The 27,238-nt window shown below is 36.5% G+C and overlaps 1 long non-coding RNA gene and 1 other non-coding gene across 2 annotated transcripts; both read left to right on the plus strand.

Annotated features, from left to right (window-relative positions):
* The first annotated feature begins 6,060 nt into the window (after positions 1-6,060).
* LOC136418931 (uncharacterized) lies at positions 6,061-10,870 on the plus strand. Its single transcript, XR_010752999.1, has 5 exons — positions 6,061-6,198; positions 6,543-6,675; positions 8,149-8,187; positions 8,248-8,534; positions 8,594-10,870. It is a non-coding gene; the product is annotated as an uncharacterized lncRNA (long non-coding RNA).
* Positions 10,287-10,391, plus strand: LOC136418934 (U6 spliceosomal RNA). The gene has a single exon (XR_010753001.1). It is a non-coding gene; the product is annotated as a U6 spliceosomal RNA (small nuclear RNA).
* Positions 10,871-27,238: the final 16,368 nt, after the last annotated feature.

The raw sequence follows: 27,238 nt of genomic DNA on the forward strand, positions 1-27,238 counted from the left end.
AACAAGTGATAATCGGAAGGAGCCAAGTCTGGAGAGTAAGCCGCATGGGCTAAAACCTCCCAGTTGAGTGCTTTCAGCGTGTCGCGAATCGGTTTTGCCGTATGTGAAGGAGCATTGTCTTGAAGAAAAATAATTTTATGTTGCCTTTTGTGATATTCTGGTGGTTTTGGAGCAGCGAACGGTTCAAATCGAGCAATTGTTGTCGATAGCGTTTGGTATTAACCGTTTCACCAGTTTTTAATATCTCATAATATCCCCTCCTACCACACAAAGCATCATTTTCCAGCTAAAGCGATTTAGTCCTGCGGTTAATGTGGACGGTGTACGTGGATCTACCCATGACTTCTTGTGCTTGGGATTTTCAAAGTAAATCCACTTTTCGTCACCAGTGACGATACGATGCAAAAACGACTTCTTTTGTATCTTTCGAGGAAAATTTCACATGTGTTTTTGCGCCTCTCCATTTGCTTCTCGTTCAACTCACTTACCGACCTTCTGAATCGTTCCCATCTCTCGTAGATGAATGGGAACAACTTGTTCACTAACGCGTAATTGCTCTGCAAGTTGTTTTTGTGTTTGTGCATCGTCTTCGTTCAACACTGCCTGCAATTCTGCATCTTTGTACTTTTTTGGCGGATTTCCGCGTTCCTGGTCTGCAACATTAAAATCGCCACTTCTGAAACGCCGAAACCATCGTTCACACGTATCTTGCGATAGAGCATGTTGGATTTCTGATACAAGTGTTCACGTCCAAAATTCAATAGTCTTTATGTTCTCAAATTTATTGTCTGTAAGAGTCAAGTTTGTTCAATTTATGACTCCTTTTCTTAAAACAGAAGAAAGAAGAAAGTATGGGTTTTTGGGTCTTTTGTTTCTTGAAGTTAGTATTTTCACCCATGTAAAGACCAGATGACCAGGACAATAAATCAAGAGAATGGTTGCAGTGTTTGTCCCTTTTAATACTGATGGGTGGTAAAAGTGTGAGTCTTTAGGAGTTAGTTCGTTACAGATCTTTTGACCGTTAACACGTGCCTTCTGACTGTAATAAAGAAATTAGAGTTCTAACAGAAACGATCTGTCTTAGATTCTTTTATTTCTATACCCCATAATCTCACAGAGCATGTTTCCCATAAGCTCCTCGAAGTACTCGGTATGCTTCAGCAGCAGTTTTCTTCAAATGAAAACAAAAAATTAATGCTGTCCGCGAATCCTCTTTATTTGGCACAAAGTTTGACATACTGAACGCAGTACAACACTAATATGCAAATACTTTTTCAATTTATCATATAGGGGTGGTTGCCACTTGTTGATGGCTAAAAAAGAAAATAATGAAAAAACAATCTTTATTCTATTTGTTGTACTGATACGCTATCGATTTTTCAAATCCGCATTTCATACTTGTATACCTAGTATATGCAATTTTGCCCTGTTTTTAATTTTGAATATTTATGCCTCAAACACAGACTAAACAAACAGATTAACAACAATTGATTTTAGTTCATGTTTTTATTTAGGTACAAAAAGTTAATTATGATAATTTTGACCTTCCGAAATCGGCCGGACTATTGGAATTATTGCTACAAAGTGAACAAAACATAAATACCATATACTTACACACATATATATGTATTTTCTCATTTAAACTGTAAAAATGTTTCCAATACTACCACAAAGTTCCGTTTTTCTACTAGATTTGCAAATTGTAATGTTACGGTCTCCTGTCCATCGTACGTTGTTATATCGGTGTCCTTTAGAAAAAAAATCCTTTTCCATTTTCGTCTGTGAAAGTCATACAGGTACCCTGATATACTGTTACGTCTGTCAGTTCAACAGCCCTACTTCTTCTTTACTAACTTAGTCTTCTGTCGTTCACGTTGGAAGTGAAGAAAATCCATTATCAGCTTTTTCATATATCCAGATTTCTCTCCTGAGAGTAGTTTTTTCTGAACGCATTGAGAAATTTCAAGTATTGTGCCAAGTAATACAGTTTTTTTGATCCGGCACTAGATCCACTTTTACCTTTACCACTAAGGCTGCGAACGTATGATGAACGTATTCCTTTCTATTTGTCCTTGCAAAAATCACCTATAAATATCGAAAGCAATTTTCAAAAGAACTGATGTCACAATAGTTTTATGAATCAATAGCTATTATTTCTTTTGCCATAGGTTTTTGGCCACTCGTTCATCATTTTGATTCAGGTCGTACGTTTTTATGAGGGGTGAAATAACAATAGGCCAAATTATTGACGAAGGCTGTTACATTATATGGCAAGTCTTTCACTGACTGGTTGAAAAGTTCTGAAAAGTGAATTGGTGCAATAGATGGTAAATACATCCGCATTAAGAAACCTACAAAATCCGGATCTGATCCTGGATACTTCAACTATAAAGAATATTTTTCGATAAATCTTATGGCATGTGCAGATTCAGATGATTTGTTCGCAAGTATTGATGTTGGAAATTATAGTAGAAACAATGATTCCGTCGTATTCAGACATTCAGGCCTTGGACAATTACTATTGACCAATGTTTCTTCGTGATTCGTGGTACCAAGAGGTTGATTAGAGCCTAATTCTTGATACGTTTAGTTAGCAATGGACTGAATGCTTGCGAAGGACCACCCTGAGTTCGCAGTCTCAGAGAAACCGTGTTCGTGCAAATGAAGAAAACAAAAACCCTTTTTAACGGTAACTAAGGTTTATTGTTCACCAACAATTTCGAGTAATTTAGCAAAGGAGTAACAACTTTTCGTGACAAGTAAACTAGTATACTAATTAATCGTGTATAGGAACCGTGAGTAAAGTAATCGCGTACGAGTAATGTGCAAAGTATGGAGTTAAGAGTCGACGAAGATGCACAAGAAGAGGCGGATTTTTCTTCTTGCAAAATCTTAAATACTAAAGTTAATGGTAAGCGTACATAGGCGTACCAGAAACCAGGAGGTCATCATCGGCACTTCTTCCTTGTAACCTGCCTAACTTTAACAATATAATTGGGTTTTATTTGAGGGCGGTTAAGACCAGAATCGAGAACGTGTCTAAATTTTAGTACGCACAAAAGGTCGGCGAGAAGTTTTGTTACATAATTAGTCTAAGTTCAAACGAAATGCGTACCAACATCTGGTCATACTGGCAAAGTGGCAAGAAAAACGAGTAATGTTCATAGGCGTAGCACACGGGTTCCTTACAACTAGTCCCAGATTTAATACTAGACTTATGAAGAATACAACTTATCGAACTATTAGATTAAATCAATTATCGGATATTCTATCTTCTACACAAGCCCTAACACATACGCAACAACAATATTTTCATATTCAACATTAGTAAACGACATTGCTTGAAATTTGAGTGAAAAAAATATGTTGCAAAATAAAAATTATAATTTATTTTGACAAAAGTCATAAAAGCGCAATTCATACAATCCAAATCATGACGTCAGCAAAGCAACTAAATCTACGTAAAAAAATCCATGTTTTCCATATTGTTTTTCAATAAAACAGTTTATTGTAAAAATATTGTATCTCAAATTATAAAGGACTAAATAAAGAAGTTTTTTCGCTAGTTTACTTTGCAGTTATGGGGGAAAAGTTTTCCTAAATTTGCAATCAAAGTCAAAAGTCGTTTAGCACTATTAGCGGTTTTAAAAGTTTGAACTGCTGTAGAATTTTTATTTCTACAAGTATTTTCAAAACTGTTGGTGCTAATTTTGCGTTAGGGTCTTGACAAACGAATACAATTAATTTTATTTCAAAGATTGGGAGAAAACTTTCAAAAAATCTACGTTTGTACGGCTATGCCTGGTCTCATCAAAATATCACTGAATTGTGAATAACTCGAAGACTACAAATTTTCGGATAATGAATTATTAATCAAAAAAGTTACAAATATACTCTATTATCACCCCTTAAAATTAAGTCCCACATCAACCAAACATCCTGTATTATATTCACTCATTCAGAGGTAGAAGTGTGTTCTCACATTATTTAGAAGTGTAATTTACCAACATGCTAAGCCCAAGTACATAATCGGTTTTTAACCTTAGAGGGGGCATGGCCCCATTTCTGTATCTATTATTCTCGAAAACATGTGGCTCCATGTGACAAAACTTGGGCATCTCTCCTTGTAAGAACTCTCTATTTACCACCTTGTGAGAAAGTGTGGCTCAAATTGGTAGGACTGTAACATGCCTATGGGAAATTAATTTCGCCGGTCAATCAAATGTGGCCCTTTAAAGAGATGGTAAATGAAGTAACCAATAATAGCCTCTAGTTGTAGTACCCCCATGGATGTTATCCCTCAGTTTTTGTATTTAAAATCTTCAGAATATTCTTGAATTCTCTTGGTCAAATTGTCGGATTGACGAGAGCTCTTCATTTGTTTAAGTCCGTTTGAGGGCAGTGAATATTTAACAGTGAAACAAATTACTTCGTAAGTCGTTCCACAGTTTAAGGTTCTATGGAAATAGTTGTTTAAATCAAGAAAAACATTCTTCCAATAAAAGTTGTAAATTGCGGACAATTTGGTGAAGGAAAATTATTCACTATAAGATCTCGTCACGTTACTGATGGCGATTGTTGAAAAAAAAAATTAATTTATTAGATTACCTATATTATTCAGGCCTCCAAGTTGTTAAGTCTTTAAAACATCTAGAGAAAATATTAAAATTAATGGCGATTTTATATTTAACATAAGTATACATACAACAGTGACTCCCTAAAATATTCAGACACTTACCATCTTCTTTTGTGCATAGTAATAATGAAAATAAACAATTAGGAAACAGGAGTTTGGTATAGGTTTGGTATTAGTTTTTGCTCACTAACGATGTAAAAATATATTTAATATTAACTAATAATATCAAAAAAAGTAAAAAGAAGAACACATTAGGCTCTTCTAGACAATGCCCAAGATCATTTTTGAACGTCGTCGAAGATTGACATCACAACTCGAACCTTTTCGAAAATGTTATGTTCCAAAAACGCTCCCTTACGAAAATACAGGGTTGCGAAGTTTTAGAAAAAAAATGGAAATTAATGAATATTTCGAAAACCGCTTGAGATATTTCAATCAAATTTGGTAAGTAAAGACGGTTTATAAAGAGGCATTAATTGCAATAAAAATATGTGTTTTTTTCCGAAACTTTACAAGCCTGTATTCTCGTAACGGAGAATTTTTGGAACATAGTTTATATAACAAATGATCATTATTTTTTGTCAGATAGAATCCCACCTCAAAATATCCGCACATCGTTAAGGATACGATATGAGCAGTAAAAGCATAAGACCCACTGTGCGCTTCTCTGTTTTAAGGTAAAATGGAAGCAGAGTAGAATATTGCATTTGTTTCGAAGATGTTTTTCAGGAATTAGTATCGATTTTTTAACAGGAATTTTTTTTGGAAATAGGAAAGATATTTATGTACTTAGTATAAATAAGTTATATGATTTAATGAAATAAAGGAAGTATCCTTACAATGGAAGAGTGTAACTTCTCATTAGTCTATGTGCCAAAAAAACTTTAACAGAAAAATTAGGTTCAATTGCTGGATGTCAAAAACGATAGATTTTAATGCAAAAAATAAACAAAATTAATAAAATTGGCATTTAGACTAAATAGAAGTTACACTCTTCAATTGTACAGATGTTTTCGTTATTTCATTAAATCATATAACATATTTATACTAAGTAAATACATTTTCTATTTCAAAAAGAAATTCCTGTTAAAAATTCAATATTAATTCACAAAAAACATCTTCAAAATAAACGCAATCTTCTCTCTACTTCAATTATTGATTTTCTGTTGCGTCACGTGGTACCATCTGTAAACCAGGGTTGTATTTTCTCGGAAGTGTTTACAAGTTTCATTTAGCTATTGTAGATTTCTTTCTTGTATAGATTACAGATTTCTTCTTTTTAGAGACTCCAGATTTCTTTCTCAAACAGGTTTACCGATTTCTCCTAAGTTTTTGTAGATTTCTTTCTTGTGTACTTGTGGCGCCATTTTGCAGAAACGGGCTTGCTGTGCATTACGACAATAGTGACATACATCAAGATTTTTTAATTTATTTGTTTTTATTGTTTGGGTATAAAAGTTAAAATTTTAAGTGTTACATAAAAAAATATTATGTCTTTAAAAAATCGAAAAGTAAGAAGGAAGGGATGTCAGACCACTGATAGAAGATCTAGGGACTAGGAGGTATGATAGAAAAGAAACCGGTTGCCAAAAATTTTCCCAATAATTTTCCACATCCAATACTCATTCTAATACAGATAGAGGATACAAACAATTTGTAACAAATGTCTGTTTCTTCTAATGCAAAGAAAACTTATCTTTTGTATCTTTGATCGCAAAGCACAGTTTTTATAAACTACTACATCAAATCAGTTGTCGAAGCTCAATTAACTCAAGACCAGCAATTTGAACTTGTGGGGTTTGAGTTTCAACATTGATCGGTGAGATCTCACAATCCTTGTGTATTATCAAAGATAGCGAATATTCTCGGTGGAGAGATAGGTAGTATAGTTGCCCATCTTTTTAAGATGAGAACCACAGCAGAACGAAGGAAAGTCGTAGTTTCAAGGTGGAAAGAAGAGAAAAGGATTTTATCACATATCTTATTGGAAAGTCCAGGTTGCCCATCAATGAAAGGACTCCTCAGGGTTATACAGAAGGGTATGTAATTTTTTTTATTATTTGGTAGGAAATAGTTTGTACCATGCTAGATTCCAAGTCAAGGGATCATTCACTTATGGATTATGGATAACTGGTGCATTTGAGAAAAATATATGAAGGGGAAAGAATAATTTATTTAAAATTAATGGAATTGCCATTACAAAATGGTTCACGTTAGGAGAAACAATTGCCCTAGCATACAGAAAATAAACATTTAACATTTAGTACGTCGTGTTTGGTTACCTACGGGACTTTTATTAGAAGTTTATTTGATAAATGGGCTTCTTAGGTAATAGTGTAGTGCAGGGTTGAAGTCTGTCCGATAAGTGGTTGTAAGTTCTGAAACACCCCGTATTATAATAACTTCTATTATTGTGGCAATAACACTTATGAAAGGGAATTAAGGTTTTATAATACGAATTATTAAACATTCTAAATTTGTTCCTGTAATTTCCAATTTGCAAGGTACCAAATATTTGTAACGAAGGGCTGGTAAATGTAATCTCGAAGGAACTTAAATGGATAATTTAATAATTATACCTACAGTCGTTTCGAAGTTTACCTTTGAAGAGCCATTCCACAAATATGGAAATAGTTGCTGGAATGAGTAAAGTTTCTAAGAACTTCCAACAAAAGTAGTAAATTCCGCACAATTTGGCGAAGGAAAATTATTCACCATAGGATGGGGAAACGTTTACATATCTAAGTGCATTGTAGTATGTCGGTGTGAAATAATTACACGAAGGAAAATTACAACACTTTTATTACTTCTCTAAAATACAAAACCCCGGAATTTATGGGGGATAGAGTTTGTTCATCGTTTCGTGAGAGAGGAAGAAATCGTAATCATTATTGGAAGGGTGGTTGCTTAGTGGAATCCTTCGAAGAGTCTTCCACTACCTAACTTAAAAGGAAAAGACCATGTGCCAATATAGGTCAACACGAGCCTGTTCAATTGCAATATATGGGCTGTTCGAAACAAAAGGCACTTAGAACAAAACAGATCTCTGACGGTTGACCCATTTGAAACACATAATTTTGGACAGTTCAAAGCCAACCAGACATTTTAACTCATGTTGAAATATAGTCATTAGATTCCTACGAAATGGTACAGGATGATTTATGAGTGCAAGTCCATAAGTATGTGTAGCCTATTGTATTTTACATTAACTGAGCTCATCGTTTTTTTAAACCTGATTGAGGTGTATTATTTAACAGTGAAATAAATTACTTTGTAAGTTGTTTCTGAGTTTGCAGTTCCAAGATCCATTACAATATGTTATAATAAAAATTATTTCGCACATCTAAATTTTCTAGGCGGGTCATTCAAAAAGAGAAGAGATACATTTTTAGAATATAAAAACCGATAGATACAAAATCATTTTTAGGTGTAAAATCTATGAATTCTATAATTATTGAAGCTTATTGGTTTGACTGATATGCAACCAATATTACACCCAATGTTTTTTGCAGATTAGCAATTCAGTCACCGAAGATACTTCTGCGATAATGGTAAATCATTTAATCCTTCATGAATTGTAACTATATACAAATAATGTCATGTATTTTCAGGAAGGTGCTTCAGAAAGTATAAGTATGGATCCAATACTAGTTGACGACTTTCACTTAACCCTTGCAAATTTAAAATATCCAAATCAACTGCTAAAAAAGGCTGGAAGATCTTTAAATTCAAACACGCGTCACAACTCATCAGCCTTAAAAAAGAATTGGAACTCCAAAAAAAGACTCAGAATTGACTCAGAAAACACTTAGAAAATCAACTCAACATCCTTCAAAAAGACTATCAGTTGTTGAAAGAGCAATATGAGGCCAAAATGCAAACTTTGGAAACCGACCCTGTAAGTTAATGCGATTTTGATTGTTTTGAATTAATTTAATTATCATTGTTATTTTTTAGAAAGCCACAAATTGGAAAATATTTCAAAGGAATAAGCACGTAAAACTAAAAAGTTTTCTTGTCGCAAATAAAGTTAAACATTTTGACTCTAGAATCCGCAGAAGAGAAAAATGATACAGGCATTTTGGGGAGTAACACCAGAACAAACTTCAAGTATGAGGCTTTAGTATCAAAAGTTTTTAAGAAGAGGCCCCAAGACTGTACACTAGGGTGTGCCGGTCTACACATCCCAGTTTTCCCATTGGGGAAAGTACTTCTATCCCGGACTACTTCTACAGCCGGAAAATGGCGGGTATTGGGCTTTCTTTGGGAGAGTTATCCGTTGCCAATAGATAGTTTAAAAATTGAAAAACATAAAAGTGAATTAATTAGTGCCTCCGAACTAAAGGTTGCCCCCATTTCCGATTAAGGTGTTGCACGCACATTGAAAAATCAATGTTTTATTTTGGGGTTATTCGCCAAGGATCGCTTTTCAAATTTATGGCTTATTTGCTTTGAATTTCATTCTTTAATCCATTTGGGACCAATTTTTTTTTTACAACTTTTGAACATTTTTAGATAGTTTGTGGTGTTATTATTTAAGATAAAATATTATTTTTGTTAAAAAAAGCTCTAAACATCTAATTACAATAATTGTTTAATGGAGGGTATATACTATGCATTTAATAGTGGAGCCAGTATTATTTTTCGTGCCAGTAAATTTAGATTGCGTAACTGGCGCGCAAGTTAAAACTTTGCATGCATGGACCGAAAAGTCTGCAGGCTTCTGAAATTCACTTACCCCAGTGATGACTCACATCGATACGAAAATATTCCGTATTTTGCACGTGTAAACAATCACTTGCTGGCGTGTTTGCTAGTTAAGCCGTGTTTACATGATGCAAGTTTCTGTTTGCGCAAGTTCTTGATTGCAAGTCCCTGTAATTTGTCAACAAAATTGTTACTGTTTACACTACACAACCATTTATGCAAGATTTTTATTAGAACTGTGGCAGTTGTATGATGTAGTGTTCATTATGGAAACATCTGAAATTGTTAATTTTGGTGTGAATATTTTATGCCACAGGATAAATGAAGAATTACGCGCGTTGTTACAAAAAAAACCGAAAAAGGAGGGTTTGGGTAAAACCGTGGATAAATCGAATGCAAAATTTAGGAGCATGAAATATTTTGCTTAAGGGATTATCATGCGAAGGCCCCTCAGCTTACAGAAATCACCTGAGAATGTCAAAAGATATGTTTGAAAGTCTGTTAGAATTGGTGACACCACAAATTTGATAAAATGCTTTGCCAAATTTGCAAGCTTTGCCTGTTACAGTAAAACTAGAAATTACTGTAAGATACCTTGCTACAGGAGATAATTTTTCTTCGCTTATGTATTTACTATATAGAATTCCTAAAAGCACCATAAACCAGTTTATCTCATTTGTGTGTACAGCTATCTATTAAGCACTGAAACCGTTTATTATGGTAAGGGGTCTGGTACGTTTATTCGGCTCACAGGTTTTTAATTTTACAGTGTTTTAATGCATTCTATTTCAAAGTAGACCTTCTATGGAATATATTAAAATGAGGATGAATTGAAATTTGTTAAAAAAATTTCCTAGATAAATTACTTCCCAAATAGCATTTCTACACTAATCTCAATAATTTTATGCAATACTAAAGTAATTAAAAAATACGTGATTTACTCGTATTCGCTTCGGCGGTACATATTTATATAAAATTGGAACAATACAGAAAAAGATTAACACGACCCCTGCGCAAGGATGAAACGTTTTGTTTATCTAACCTTGTTGAAAATCTGACTCAAGCAGAAATGAAACTTCCATATGCCAGTAAGAATTTAATTAAAAATTCTTTAGTAAGTATTCACTTATGTTACGTGTTGTCGGAAAAACGAATCGAGTCCTATAGAACAACATAGGCCAAAAGCTTTTGACCTGCTAGAAGGTTCTTAAGGTGAATGCTATAAATATCGATTACAGTATAGATGAAGGGTCTTTTCTAAATGGTACGCCAGTTCATGTAATACATCTAGTTTTTTTCTAGTGTACCACCCAATTTTAAAATAATTGAAACCCCTCAGAATGTAATTTATTTTTTCGTAATTGTTAATGTTGTAAATAAAATAACGGTGAAACTAGTTGATCAAGAGGGTGATTAGTTTAAATTTCGAGAAGAATCCGTCACGTTAAGACTTCATCTTAAACGCTTGGATTCACGATGGTAATTCTATATAATAGAATACCAAACCAAGATTTTGTCAGAAGGTTTAATACCTCGCAGCAAAACCCTGATAGTACGAAAAGATTCATAAGAGGGTTAACATCTTTGAATAAACAGTTTCTTGTTTCCCTAGGATTTACATTAAAAAGTGGAACATATAAACGTCCAAGAAAATGTTCTTATTGATGATTCAATTTTGAGCTGGGAAGTGCTCTCTTTTGATCCATTCAATCCTACTAAATTGGGACCGAACGATGAAATTAGAATATCCTTGCAGCAAACCGGAAAATATCCCTTGCCCTGCAAAAGTTAACTTTGCCTTAAACTAAACGTTACGAAAGAGGAAGGTACGCCACTTGCAAACATATTCTTGATAAATAATGCCGCTACGTTTTTATTCAAAGAGTTGAAATATGTTCTAAATTGAGTGACTATTGACTCAGTGCGAGATATTGGCATAACATCAACCCTTAAGAGTTATTTATCATATAATTTAAATGAAAGCGCTAAGCTTCAAAATGCGTGTTGGTATCCAGTGGAAAAAGAAGGAAAAAGCATTATGATGGACTTGAACGGAAATGTTTCTTTATGTATTCCTCTCAAGGTGTACTTTGATTTCTTTGATTTTCTATCTCATAAGTTTGAAGTCGTAGCCTGACCGGATTCTGGGAATCGTCCGAATTGGCAAAAATTGATTCAGTTACAGTTTTTTGTTCAAAATTTCTTTCATCTGGAGGATTGGGCGCTATGTAAAAGTGAAATTACTGATTTAGACAAAAAAAAAAAGCGTTTTTCTAAGAAATTTGAAGTCGTAGAGTGACCGGATTGTGGGAATCGTCCGAATTAGCAAAAATTGATTCAGTTACAGTTTTTTGTTCAAATTTTCCTACATCTGGAGGATTGGGAGTACTTACCAAGCGAGTTAACAGATGTAGACAAAAAAATGCGTTTTTCTAAGAAGTTTGAAGTCGTAGAGTGACCGGATTGTGGGAATCGTCCGAATTAGCAAAAATTGATTCAGTTACAGTTTTTTGTTCAAATTTTCCTACATCTGGAGGATTGGGAGTACTTACCAAGCGAGTTAACAGATGTAGACAAAAAAATGCGTTTTTCTAAGAAGTTTGAAGTCGTAGAGTGACCGGATTGTGGGAATCGTTCGAATTGGCAAAAATTGATTCAGTTATAATTTCTTGTTCAAAATTTCCTTCATCTGGAGTATCGGGAGTACTTACCAAGCGAGTTAACAGATGTAGACAAAAAAAATGCGTTTTTCTAAGAAGTTTGAATTCGTAACCTGTCCGGATTGTGGGAATCGTCCGAATTGGCAAAAATTGATTCAATTAGAGTTTCTTTTTCAAAATTTCCTTCATCTGGAGCATTGGGTGTACTTATGAAGCGAGTTAACAGATGTAGTCAAAAAAAGTGCGTTTTTCTAAGAAGTTTGAAATCGTAGCCTGTCCGGGAATTAATATAGTTTAGATTGGGCATTTCTATTTCCTTATAAGATACTTGATATTTATAATTAGGGGTAACATTCTGTAAGGGTACATCTTGGAAATCAGTTTTCGTGTTTCCGTAATCTCTTAAAATGATATCTCTTAACATAAAATTACATTTGGGTTCTAATTCTATTAAGTAAGTTTCGTTTAATCAGACATTACCTTGTGATTCCTTACAAATCTCTACTCCTATGATTTTTTGAGTTGTTATTACAATCCATTTACTTTCGTCTACATTTTGGATTTGTAAATTTTTTATATCTAAATACACTGGGTTACAATTCGTAATATTATTTTCATATCTTAGCAATTCAACTTCGCATGGTACATAATCATTAAAGTTTTCGGGGCGTACATGAGAACATAAATATTCATTGAAAGATACGTATTGGCAAGGCTGATTGACGTATCCAAATGTTTTGTCTTTTATTATGAGATACTCAAAACTTGGTACAATTATTTTATAGGAATTGTTATATTTGACAGGTAACGAAAATAATCGATATAAATTATAAGCTTGGGTTTCCACTAAAGGGATTTCGATTATGAAGACTATCACATTATTTTTTACGTAACTCTTTATTTTTAGAGTGTTTTCGATATTCAATAAATTGTCGGTGTCTGGTTCGAATGGTAATTTTCCTTGTTGCACCTGATTTTGAATGAGTTTTAATTTGTTTAAAAGCATGCCTGAATTAATTATCTTGTTATGAAAAGTATTTAATTTGGCGAACGTGATTGCCTCTTCTATGTCTGAAAGTATATCGTAGATGTTCTGATAAAATGTTGTAATCTGTGTGATGATCTTATGAATCCTAAAGAACTCAAAAAGGTTTGCTTGTTTAATATTGACTTCATTTACGACTTCTATGATTTCTTTAATTTTTGAATCCAAAACAATTTGATCGTGTGATACATTTTTTATCGTTTCTTGAAAATTATTTATTGCGTTAGTCAAGAGCGTTGTTTGTTTATCGAGGACTAATTTTAAGTTCTGGTTTTCTTTGAGTATGTTAATGTTTTGGTCAATGCGTTTTGCGTCTTCTTGGTCTAAGTTTCCTGTCACGGTTTTGATTATAGTGCCCAATGCGTTTAGTAAGGCTCGCTTAGTACGCATTTTTGTTGGGAAAATTTGGTTTATCTGTTCATTAATTTTTTGTTTCAAGTTATTTGTTATCACAAAAGAGTTATAAAATTCGGATTTGTAGTCTGTAAAATTATTTATGGTCTCATGAAGTAAATCATATTTAATGTTAATATCCGAAAATTCTTGCAACAATTTAGTCATATCATACGTTTGAATAAAATTCCAGTGGTTGATTGTTTTCTGGGCATTGCCTAATTTGTAAGGTAGTATGCCAGGTTGTCATTTAAGTCATGGTATCGGGATTTTTCGTGTATGAAGGGTCATCTGTAATAAGGGGTTTCTTCAATTCTTTAACATGAACAATTTCGATTTTGAATGGACTTTTGACACTTTTGATTTTTACTTTGTTATGATTCAATTTCTCGATAATTACATATGGACCGCTAAATCTAGGGTGGTTTTTATTTCTGAGATTTAAGTTTTTGTAAACTTTTTGGTTTAATTTAAAGTCGAATGCTTCGTTGCCTTTAACATTTCTTCTTGCTAAGATTTTTTCTTTGTTTTGATCGGTTTTTTCTCCAATCGTTTCGTACATGGCGTCGACTTTATCCTTATGCGACGAAACGTAATCAGAATGAAACGTTGTTGTGATTAAATCAAGAGGATCTCGGGAATTAGTATGACCTAAGACAATTTCGTGGGGTGTAAATTTCGTAACGCTGTGAACCGTGCTATTATACGCGATTATGGCGTATGAGATTAACTCATTAATTGGTTTTACGTTATCTTTTTGTTTCAAAATCCTAAAGTGTTCGATCAAAGTGGAATGGAAACGTTCAACAGGCGAATTTGATTCGTAATGTTTAGGGGTACTGAAATGTATGTTTATCTTTTGGGCCTTTAATAGTTCATTATTGAATTCTTTGCCATTGTCGCACGTGATTTCCTCGGAACATCCAAAAAATGAGAAAAAATTTATGAGTTTATCGCAAACTGATTTTGCATTTCTGTCATAAGGGTATGCTTGACCGAATTTAGAGAATTTATCAAATATCGTCAGGAAATTTTGGGCTTCGAATATGAAAGTGTCCATGTGTATCATTTGAAATGGTTTGCTGGGTGTTTCTGTTTTAGCGAGTGGAATATATGATTTAAGTCGGCTGTATTTGGCAGTTTGGCAAATAACACAATCGTTAATGTATCGTGTTACGTCCCCTTTTATATTGGGCCAATAGTAAAGTCTCTTAAGTTTCGCTCGCGAGTTTCTTCTATTCCTCGGTGATTTTGTTTGCTCTCATGTTGGTGCTTAATGAGCATAGTTTTTTCTTCAATTTCGGAAATATTGTTAAGTAATTTGGTACATATTCTAATTTTTAAGTTTTGGAAATTTTTCAAACATACCTCTGTGAATGAAGGTATTAAATCTTTGTCGATAAAATAGACATAACAAGGTTTCTCGTTAGTCATGTATTCTTGGATAAACTGCTTTATAATTTCCAAGTTATTGGGTAGCTCTACGTGACTTATCGTGGTTTTATCGAAACGTTCTTTGTTACATTTAATCTGCAGGTGTAGAGATTTCTTTATCAGGAATTGTAGTATTTTTTTGTTTATCATTTCGTCACGAATGCTTAGTCCAGGGTTCTCGCGATCGGCTTGTTGACTATGTGCGGTTTCATCAGAATTGCACGTGTTGGGAAGATTTACAGGATGAAGTCGGATATCAGATATAACGTTTATTTTTCGTTGACTAGGGCCCGGTTCATTCGTATCGTCGTCGTTACCTTGAGCTGAAATTTCTGTTTGGTTTTCTAAGTATTCCTTAATATTCGCATCGGTATCGCCGGGATTATTGACCACTGATTCGTTGTCGTATACGTTTAATTTTATTCTAGATCATGCATCTGCGTTCGTATTCTGGCGTCCCTTTTTGTAAATTATTTGGTAATCAAATTCTTCTAATCGTAACCGCCATCTTATTAATTTGGAGTTTGGTTCTTTTAGATTAAAGAGCTATACAAGGGGTCTATGATCAGTGTATATGTAAAATTTGCGTCCGAATAAATAAGGTCTTAAATATATGCATGCCCAAACCATCGCTAACAGTTCTTTTTCTATTGTTGAATATTTAGTTTCCGTGTCGTTTAGGGTTCTCGAGGCGTAGGCTATAGGTTTATCGTTAGGTATGGGTTCTTGCGACAACACTGCGCCGATTGCAAAATTACTCGCGCCTGTTGTTAATAGGAATGGTTTAGTGAAGTCTGAGTATTGCAGAATGGAGAAGTTTATCAGTAATTGCTTACAATGGTCAAAAGCATTTATGAATTCGGGTGTGTGTATAATTTTTGCATCCCTTTTTAAGCACTTGGTCATCGGTTTCGTTATCTTCGCAAAATCTTTAATGAATCGTCTATAGTAACCAACTAAACCCAGAAAAGATTTTATTTCTTTTGTTGTCCGGGGAATAGGGAAATTCTTAACTGCATTAATTTTGTCGGGGTTAGGTTTTATTATTTCTTCACTTACGATGTGTCCTAAGTATTGGACTTCTTTCCTTAGGAACTCTGATTTGTTTAGTTGTATTTTTAATTTAAAATCCCGTAATCGAGTAAAAACTTGCTTTAATTTTTCTATATGTTCTTGTAAGCTAGTGCTGAAGATAATGATATCATCAAGATACACAAAGCATGTTTCGTTTTGTAAGCCACGTAATATTAGGTCGTGTAGTATGAAATGAGTAAAATTGAATTGAAACTTTAGTCATTTTTTTTTCATATGAAATGTTTTTATTGTCAATCGAAATATGCACCACCATTATCAATACACTTCTGCCATTTAACGGGAAGTTCATTGATTCCCCTGCTGTAAAAGCCTGCAGGCCGGGAGTCGATAAACTCTTGGAAGGCAGCTTTGACAGCCTCGTCGGAGTTTAATGTTTTCCCTACCAAGAAGTTATCCAAATTTTGAAAGAAGTGGTAATCAGTGGGTGCTAAGTCGGGTGAATACGGTGGATGACGAAGAGTTTCCAATTCCAACTCCTGTAGCTTGGCCAAGGTGACTTGTGCGGTGTGTGGCCGAGCGTTGTCGTGCAACAATAGCGGTGCGCTTCGATTGACTAATCTTGGCTGCTTAACCGTCAGTTGCCTCATCATTTCGGTCAGTTGTCGGCAGTAGACATCAGCCGTAATCGATTCACCAGGTTTCATGAAGCTGTGATGGATGACACCTGCGTTGGACCACCAAACGGACACCATAAGCTTGTTTTGATGAAGATTTTTTTTCGCACAATGTTTTGGTGGTTCATCTTGATCCAACCACTGCGATGAACGTCTGGTATTGTCATATAGGATCCATTTCTCATCACAAGTAACAATCCGATTCAAAAATGGATCGTTATTATACCGGCACAACAAAGAACAACAAAGAACAAGCTTCGAGACGTCGTTCTTTCTGTATGTCGCTCAACTCATGCGGTACCCACTTGTCCAGCTTTTTCACCTTACCAATTTCAGCCAAATGAGTCAATATTGTTTTTTTGGTTACACTGAATATTAACGATAATTCGCTTGCACTTTGACGTGGATTCGCTTCCACCACGGCTTTCAGATAATCGTTATCCACTTGAGTTTCAGGTCGTCCACGTGGTTCATTTGTTAGGTCAAAATTGCCAGAACGAAATTTCATGAACCAACGAGATACTGTTTGCTGTGAAGTGACTTCAGTACCAAACACATCATTAATATTGCGAGCCGTTTGAGCTGTTGTGGTTCCACGGTGGAACTCATATTTCATTAACACACGAATTTCACTATTTTGCATGGCTGCACAAAAATTTTTATAAAAATAAAAGTTTTCAATAATTTTTAACATTTTAAACTCTGATCGAAAGAGGAAGAATGTGCCTTTTCCACATAAAAAAGTCAAGTCCAAATATAGATTTAGAGTGAAGTTATTTGCAGTTGAATGTGGCATTTCGAGAATCTACTCATTTCATACTACACGACCTAATATATTGTTTATTACACATTGAAATATAGCCGGGGCGTTTTTTAGTCCAAACGGCATTCTCAAAAATTCGTAGTGACCTGTATCTGTACTGAAAGCTGTCTTAGCAATATAATTCTCATTCATTTGACTTTGGTGAAACCCATTAGCGAGGTCAAGGGTTGTAAAATAGTGTGCTTTACCCAATTTATCTAAAATTTCATTAATGTTTGGCAAGGGAAATTTATCGTCCATTGTTTGTTCGTTTAGCTTCCTATAATCGATGACCATACGCTATTTTTGTTTATTTGATTTATCTAATTTCTTTGGAACTATCCAGATGGGAGAAGACCAGGGGGAATTTGAATCTCTTATAATGTTTTGTTGTAATAATTTTGATATCTGATTTTTAACTTCTAAACGGTGAACTTCGAGATATCGATATGTTTTCGTGAAAATGGGGGTCTCATCTTTTAATTTAATCTGGTGCTTTATTGCATTTGTAAATGACAAGGGTATACTTTCACAATGGAAAATATCTCTGAATTCATAACACAATTTTCGAATTTGGCTTTTCTCTTCAGGATTGTAATGATCGAGCTTAATGTTTTCAAGATTACATTTTAGTAAATTATCAAAGTTACTATCCATTGCTACATGCGGTGCGGGATGATCTAGGAAATTTAGTTCATTCAAGTTTACGGGTTTAATCTCTAAGGCTTCTAAAATTTGGAGTTTTATCGGGTTTTTTCTTGGGTTTAAAATAGAGTTGTGGCTGTATTATCTTGAATTTTAACGAGGCATTCTGGTATTTCGAGATGTCCTAATCTTTGATAAGGGACAATTCTATATCCTTCGGTAAAGTTAACGGGAATTTGTATCTTTTGTATACTTCTCGGGGAGATGATATGGTTCATACTGGAACAATGGGGTCTTTGAAGTTGAGGGTTTTTTGTATCACGGCAAATGGGTATTTCGACATTGGGTAATTTCAGTGTATTAGCTTTAAAGTCTAAATTAGCGTTTAGTTGTTTGATAAGGTCTAGTCCTATGAGTCCGTCAAATTTATCGGAGAAGTTGAACAGGAAAAATTTGTGTGAGCCAGGAGTTTGAAATGTGGGAAAGACAGGTTATGATGCGACTTCATTATGAAATGATGTGGCATGGGCTGTTTGAACTTGGAAAGGTTCGTCTGAGATAGAATGAGGGAAATATTCGTAGACAATTTCGGGTTTAATGAAACTTCTAGTACTACCAGTGTCTAATAGAAATTTGGCTTGGAGTTCAGGGATAAAAATGTAAGGGAGTTGAATGTCATTTCAAGTTAAGTAGTATTATGTTGTGTCCGTATTTCGGCTGGTTGATGGAAAATTTGAATTTCTTTCTTCACTTTTATAATATTTGTGATAATTGAGGTCGAGACATGAGTTACTATCTACGTGGGTGTTTCTATAAACGTCGTAAAAGGGATAATCGTTATTGGAAGTAAGTTCCTCGGGTGATTGGGGGAGAATTTCCTGATTGTATGGTTCTTGGCTAATGAAATTTCTTTTCGGATTGTGAATGACGGTATTCTCAGAACTAGTGTCCATAGATTCTACGGGGTTTTGATTAGTATTGGATCTGTGAGATCTTTGACCAAACGGTGGTCTAGGTGTGAAAGGTGTTCTTCGAGAGTTACCGAATTGGTTATTGAAAGGGAAATTTGGTTTTGATTGATAAGTATGATTCTTGAAGTTATTGAAAGGGGGTCTGGAAAAATTTGTATGGTTGAAATTAGAATATGATGTCCTTGAAGAGTTTTGTTGAGTGAAGTTGGGGAATATTGGTCTCGAGAAATTATTATGTTGTGTGAAGTTCGAAAAAAGTTTAGGGGGTAATCATTCTGAGGCCGTTGAGTATTGAATGAATTGATAGGGGTTTGGTTAAAATTATGGGAAAAGTTAGATCTATCTGTAGATCTGATGTTGGGTTTAAATTGTCTGTTGAAATTTCCTGTGTTTTGCCCGAAATTCTGTACACTTTTAAATTGTATGAAATTCTCTTCTTCCCTAACAAATGACATAGCCTGTTCTATATTATTAGAGGATTTTAGTTTAACTACCAATTGTAGATTATATGATAACTTATTAATAAATGTTTTTAAAGCGAACTCGTCGTAATGTTTTATTTTAATAAGCTTAGTCTCACTACTTTCAGAGATTGCATTTGACATTGAAAAAAGTAAACTGCGAGAATTCTGTATTTTCATACCAAATTGCAAAGGGCTTTCATTTTTAACGGCTTTAAATTGATTAAATCTTGGATAAGGCAATCTATTGATCACTGATCCGAAAAACTATTTATCAAAACTTCTTTGATGAGAATCCAAGAGTTTAGATCGATAAGTGAAGATATTAAATCTGCAGCTCTACCTGTGAGCTTGCTAAGTATGGTATAAAATAAACAGACATTAATGGTATTATTGGGGTCTGTTCGATTGTAAAATGCCTTTAATAAATTTTCTATAGCAGTTATAAATCTGTTTAGTAGTCTTGGATTTCCATCAAAAAGAGAAATATTATCTGATTGATATCTTAAAAGTTGATAATTAATTACAGAAGGCATGTTATCGTTAATAGACTTAATCGATATGTTATTGAATGATTCGATTAAATCGGCTTCGTTAATCGGTTCAATTGTGAAGTTGTGTTTTGTTAGGTTTGGGGAGCTAGTTTATTTAATACCCAAGATATTATACAGATAACGACTAACAGCTAAAGAACACTTCACTGCATGGTAACGTTCTAGCTTGAAGCACGTTGTCCCCCCACGTGTTACTCCCTAGCGTCCGTCGCCGTGTTTTCTACAAGGGCCTGACCCGTCTAGAATTTTCCGGACAATGCGGGAAGATTCACGTACCGTCTAGGTGGTGGTGGCGAGAGAGAGAGAGAGAGAGTCAGAGCCGCGCGAGACTCCCACCCAGTAACGGTCCCAACATGTTTTAAGACAATTAATAAACACTAATCTAATATTCTAAATGTAGCTTAAATCTAAAGTATATTATTCAATAAAAACCAGCAAAAATAACGGAGAAAGAAAAAAAAATGAAACTTACAGTACTATAAGAAGTAGTATTCTCATGATCATTCTTCTAAAGAAAGGAATAATTTCCGCTTCGAGAATGTCCGCAGGGCAGGCAATTCTTGTCCTTTCTCGTTGGTGTCTAATGTAAGGCCCGGATCTGTCGATATACCTTCGGCACTATGTCCAGGGGCTTGTGAAGTTGCGCTGCTCCCGTCTAGTAGATCAATATGGTGCGCCACCAGCAGGTACCTTCGATCACTGGTTGGCGGCTTCCTTGGATTTAGATTCTTTTACGTAAATTCTTGATAGAAACCGACTCAAAATATGCACATTTGAGCGTCTCAAAAATCCGAACGAATGCGCCAGTTAAATATCAACTTAGATGCAGTCAATAAAAAAAACAAAAATTTATTTTAATATTATTAATTTTATTAGAACAGGATTTAACAAGTTAACGTACAGCACGAATAAACAACCTATACAAGTGCCGCGTCTTACAACAATCGCTTATTTATACTAGTTTGGTGTGACGTCACAATATTTATATATATGTTGCAATGCATGGACTATAACAGATTGTAATAAGCAATCGAAAAATTCTGGCCCGACTCGGCCGTTTGACCACTCAAAATGTTCCTCTCGACAAGCTCTATCCAACGGTGGTATCAGCCGTGGTACTATTTTGATGAATTCCAGAGAAAACAATCCACATACGTCAACTAAACCGGGTAAATATTAAAAGTTTGCACGCTCCGCGCACGGAAATTTCTGGTCCGATTCGGCCGTGTGACCACTCAAAATGTTCCTCTAGACAAGCTCTATCCAACGGTGGTAACAGTCGTCGGACTATTTTGATGAATTCCAGAGATAGGAGTAGACATAGGTCAAATAATCCGGGTAAATATTAAAAGTTTGCACGCTCCGCGCTCGGAAATTTCTGGACTGATTCGGCAGTGTGACCACTCAAAATGTTCCTCTAGACTAGGTCTATCCAACGGTGGTATCAGTCGTCGGACTATTTTGATGAATTCCAGAGAAAAAAATTCACACACGTGAAATAAACCGGGTAAATATTAAAAGTTTGCACGCTCCGCGCTCGGAAATTTCTGGTCCGATTCGGCCGTGTGACCACTCAAAATGTTCCTTTAGACAAGCTCTATCCAACGGTGGGATCAGTCGTGGGACTATTTTGATGAATTACTGAGAAAAAAATTCACACACGTCAAATAAATCGGATAAATATTAAAAGTTTGCACGCTCCGCGCTCGGAAATTTCTGGTCCGATTCGGCCGAGTGACCACTCAAAATGTTCCTCTAGACAAGGTCTATCCAACGGTGGGATCAGTCGTGGGACTATTTTGATGAATTCCAGAGAAAAAAATTCACACACGTCAAATAAACCGGGTAAATATTAACAGTTTGCACGCTCCGCGCTCGGAAATTTCTGGTCTGATTCCGCCGTGTGACCACTCAAAATGTTCCTCTAGACTAGGTCTATCCAACGGTGGTATCAGTCGTCGGACTATTTTGATGAATTCCAGAGAAAAAAATTCACACACGTGAAATAAACCGGGTAAATATTAAAAGTTTGCACGCTCCGCGCTCGGAAATTTCTGGTCCGATTCGGCCGTGTGACCACTCAAAATGTTCCTTTAGACAAGCTCTATCCAACGGTGGGATCAGTCGTGGGACTATTTTGATGAATTACTGAGAAAAAAATTCACACACGTGAAATAAACCGGGTAAATATTAAAAGTTTGCACGCTCCGCGCTCGGAAATTTCTGGTCCGATTCGGCCGAGTGACCACTCAAAATGTTCCTCTAGACAAGCTCTATCCAACGGTGGCATCAGTCGTGGGACTATTTTGATGAATTACTGAGATAGGAGTAGACATAGGTCAAATAAACCGGGTAAATATTAAAAGTTTGCACGTTCCGCGCTCGGAAATTTCTGGTCTGATTCGGCCTTGTGACCACTCAAAATGTTCTTCTAGACAAGCTCTATCCAACGGTGGGATCAGTCGTCGGACTATTTTGATGAATTCCTGAGAAAAAAATTCACACACGTCAAATAAACCGGGTAAATATTAAAAGTTTGCACGCTCCGCGCTCGGAAATTTCTGGTCTGATTCGTCCGAGTGACCACTCAAAATGTTCCTCTAGACAAGCTCTATTCAACGGTGGGATCAGTCGTCGGACTATTTTGATGAATTCCAGAGATAGGAGTAGACATAGGTCAAATAAACCGGGTAAATATTAAAAGTTTGCACGCTCCGCGCTCGGAAATTTCTGGTCTGATTCCGTCGTGTGACCACTCAAAATGTTCCTCTAGACTAGCTCTATCCAACGGTGGGATCAGTCGTGGGACTATTTTGATGAATTCCTGAGAAAAAAATTCACACACGTCAACTAAACCGGGTAAATATTAAAAGTTTGCACGCTTCGCGCACGGAAATTTCTGGTCTGATTCGTCCGAGTGACCACTCAAAATGTTCCTCTAGACTAGCTCTATCCAACGGTGGGATCATTCGTGGGACTATTTTGATGAATTCCTGAGAAAAAAATTCACACACGTCAAATAAACCGGGTAAATATTAAAAGTTTGCACGCTCCGCGCTCGGAAATTTCTGGTCCGATTCGGCAGTGTGACCACTCAAAATGTTCCTCTAGACAAGCTCTATCCAACGGTGGCATCAGTCGTGGGACTATTTTGATGAATTACTGAGAAAAAAATTCACACACGTCAACTAAACCGGGTAAATATTAAAAGTTTGCACGCTTCGCGCACGGAAATTTCTGGTCCGATTCGGCCGAGTGACCACTCAAAATGTTCCTCTAGACAAGCTCTATCCAACGGTGGCATCAGTCGTGGGACTATTTTGATGAATTACTGAGATAGGAGTAGACATAGGTCAAATAAACCGGGTAAATATTAAAAGTTTGCACGTTCCGCGCTCGGAAATTTCTGGTCTGATTCGGCCTTGTGACCACTCAAAATGTTCTTCTAGACAAGCTCTATCCAACGGTGAGATCAGTCGTGGGACTATTTTGATGAATTACTGAGATAGGAGTAGACATAGGTCAAATAAACCGGGTAAATATTAAAAGTTTGCACGTTCCGCGCTCGGAAATTTCTGGTCTGATTCGGCCTTGTGACCACTCAAAATGTTCTTCTAGACAAGCTCTATCCAACGGTGGGATCAGTCGTCGGACTATTTTGATGAATTCCAGAGATAGGAGTAGACATAGGTCAAATAAACCGGGTAAATATTAAAAGTTTGCACGTTCCGCGCTCGGAAATTTCTGGTCTGATTCGGCCTTGTGACCACTCAAAATGTTCTTCTAGACAAGCTCTATCCAACGGTGGGATCAGTCGTCGGACTATTTTGATGAATTACTGAGATAGGAGTAGACACACGTCAAATAAACCGGGTAAATATTAAAAGTTTGCACGCTCCGCGCTCGGAAATTTCTGGTCCGATTCGGCCGTGTGACCACTCAAAATGTTCCTCTAGACAAGCTCTATCCAACGGTGGCATCAGTCGTGGGACTATTTTGATGAATTACTGAGAAAAAAATTCACACACGTCAAATAAACCGGGTAAATATTAAAAGTTTGCACGCTCCGCGCTCGGAAATTTCTTGTCTGATTCGTCCGAGTGACCACTCAAAATGTTCCTCTAGACAAGCTCTATCCAACGGTGGCATCAGTCGTGGGACTATTTTGATGAATTCCTGAGAAAAAAATTCACACACGTCAACTAAACCGGGTAAATATTAAAAGTTTGCACGCTCCGCGCACGGAAATTTCTGGTCTGATTCGTCCGAGTGACCACTCAAAATGTTCCTCTAGACTAGCTCTATCCAACGGTGGGATCATTCGTGGGACTATTTTGATGAATTCCTGAGAAAAAAATTCACACACGTCAAATAAACCGGGTAAATATTAAAAGTTTGCACGCTCCGCGCTCGGAAATTTCTGGTCCGATTCGGCCGTGTGACCACTCAAAATGTTCCTCTAGACAAGCTCTATCCAACGGTGGCATCAGTCGTGGGACTATTTTGATGAATTACTGAGAAAAAAATTCACACACGTCAAATAAACCGGGTAAATATTAAAAGTTTGCACGCTCCGCGCTCGGTAATTTCTGGTCTGATTCGGCCTTGTGACCACTCAAAATGTTCCTCTAGACTAGCTCTATCCAACGTTGGGATCATTCGTGGGACTATTTTGATGAATTCCTGAGATAGGAGTAGACATAGGTCAAATAAACCGGGTAAATATTAAAAGTTTGCACGTTCCGCGCTCGGAAATTTCTGGTCTGATTCGGCCTTGTGACCACTCAAAATGTTCTTCTAGACAAGCTCTATCCAACGGTGGGATCAGTCGTCGGACTATTTTGATGAATTCCTGAGAAAAAAATTCACACACGTCAACTAAACCGGGTAAATATTAAAAGTTTGCACGCTCCGCGCTCGGAAATTTCTGGTCTGATTCGTCCGAGTGACCACTCAAAATGTTCCTCTAGACTAGCTCTATCCAACGGTGGGATCATTCGTGGGACTATTTTGATGAATTCCTGAGAAAAAAATTCACACACGTCAAATAAACCGGGTAAATATTAAAAGTTTGCACGCTCCGCGCTCGGAAATTTCTGGTCTGATTCGGCCTTGTGACCACTCAAAATGTTCCTCTAGACAAGCTCTATCCAACGGTGGTATCAGTCGTCGGACTATTTTGATGAATTCCAGAGATAGGAGTAGACATAGGTCAAATAAACCGGGTAAATATTAAAAGTTTGCACGCTCCGCGCTCGGAAATTTCTGGTCTGACTCCGTCGTGTGACCACTCAAAATGTTCCTCTAGACAAGCTCTATCCAACGGTGGTATCAGTCGTCGGACTATTTTGATGAATTCCAGAGATAGGAGTAGCCATAGGTCAAATAAACCGGGTAAATATTAAAAGTTTGCACGCTCCGCGCTCGGTAATTTCTGGTCTGATTCGTCCGAGTGACCACTCAAAATATTCCTCTAGACAAGCTCTATTCAACGGTGGGATCAGTCGTCGGACTATTTTGATGACTTCCTGAGAAAATAATTCACACACGTCAAATAAACCGGGTAAATATTAAAAGTTTGCACGCTCCGCGCTCGGAAATTTCTGGTCCGATTCGGCCGAGTGACCACTCAAAATGTTCCTCTAGACAAGCTCTATCCAACGGTGGCATCAGTCGTGGGACTATTTTGATGAATTACTGAGAAAAAAATTCACACACGTCAAATAAACCGGGTAAATATTAAAAGTTTGCACGCTCCGCGCTCGGAAATTTCTGGTCCGATTCGGCCGCGTGACCACTCAAAATGTTCCTCTAGACAAGCTCTATCCAACGGTGGTATCAGTCGTCGGACTATTTTGATGAATTCCAGAGATAGGAGTAGACATAGGTCAAATAAACCGGGTAAATATTAAAAGTTTGCACGCTCCGCGCTCGGAAATTTCTGGTCTGATTCCGTCGTGTGACCACTCAAAATGTTCCTCTAGACAAGCTCTATCCAACGGTGGTATCAGTCGTCGGACTATTTTGATGAATTCCAGAGATAGGAGTAGCCATAGGTCAAATAAACCGGGTAAATATTAAAAGTTTGCACGCTCCGCGCTCGGTAATTTCTGGTCTGATTCGTCCGAGTGACCACTCAAAATATTCCTTTAGACAAGCTCTATCCAACGGTGGGATCAGTCGTCGGACTATTTTGATGAATTCCTGAGAAAAAAATTCACACACGTCAAATAAACCGGGTAAATATTAAAAGTTTGCACGCTCCGCGCTCGGAAATTTCTGGTCCGATTCGGCCGTGTGACCACTCAAAATGTTCCTCTAGACAAGCTCTATCCAACGGTGGTATCAGTCGTCGGACTATTTTGATGAATTCCAGAGATAGGAGTAAACATACGTAAAATAAACGGTGTAAATATTAAAAGTTTGCACGCTCCGCGCTCGGAAATTTCTGGTCCGATTCGGCCGTGTGACCACTCAAAATGTTCCTCTAGACAAGCTCTATCCAACGGTGGTATCAGTCGTCGGACTATTTTGATGAATTCCAGAGATAGGAGTAAACATACGTAAAATAAACGGTGTAAATATTAAAAGTTTGCACGCTCCGCGCTCGGAAATTTCTTGTCTGATTCCGCCGTGTGACCACTCAAAATGTTCCTCTAGACTAGGTCTATCCAACGGTGGGATCAGTAGTGGGACTATTTTGATGAATTCCTGAGAAAAAAATTCACACACGTCAAATAAACCGGGTAAATATTAAAAGTTTGCACGCTCCGCGCTCGGTAATTTCTGGTCTGATTCGTCCGAGTGACCACTCAAAATATTCCTTTAGACAAGCTCTATCCAACGGTGGGATCAGTCGTCGGACTATTTTGATGAATTCCTGAGAAAAAAATTCACACACGTCAAATAAACCGGGTAAATATTAAAAGTTTGCACGCTCCGCGCTCGGAAATTTCTGGTCCGATTCGTCCGAGTGACCACTCAAAATGTTCCTCTAGACTAGCTCTATCCAACGGTGGTATCAGTCGTCGGACTATTTTGATGAATTCCAGAGATAGGAGGAGACATAGGTCAAATAAACCGGGTAAATATTAAAAGTTTGCACGATCCGCGCTCGGAAATTTCTGGTCTGATTCGGCCGAGTGACCACTCAAAATGTTCCTCTAGACAAGCTCTATCCAACGGTGGTATCAGTCGTCGGACTATTTTGATGAATTCCAG

This window comes from Euwallacea similis, unplaced genomic scaffold, assembly GCF_039881205.1.
Source record: "Euwallacea similis isolate ESF13 unplaced genomic scaffold, ESF131.1 scaffold_48, whole genome shotgun sequence".
NCBI classification, from domain to species: Eukaryota; Metazoa; Arthropoda; class Insecta; order Coleoptera; family Curculionidae; genus Euwallacea; species Euwallacea similis.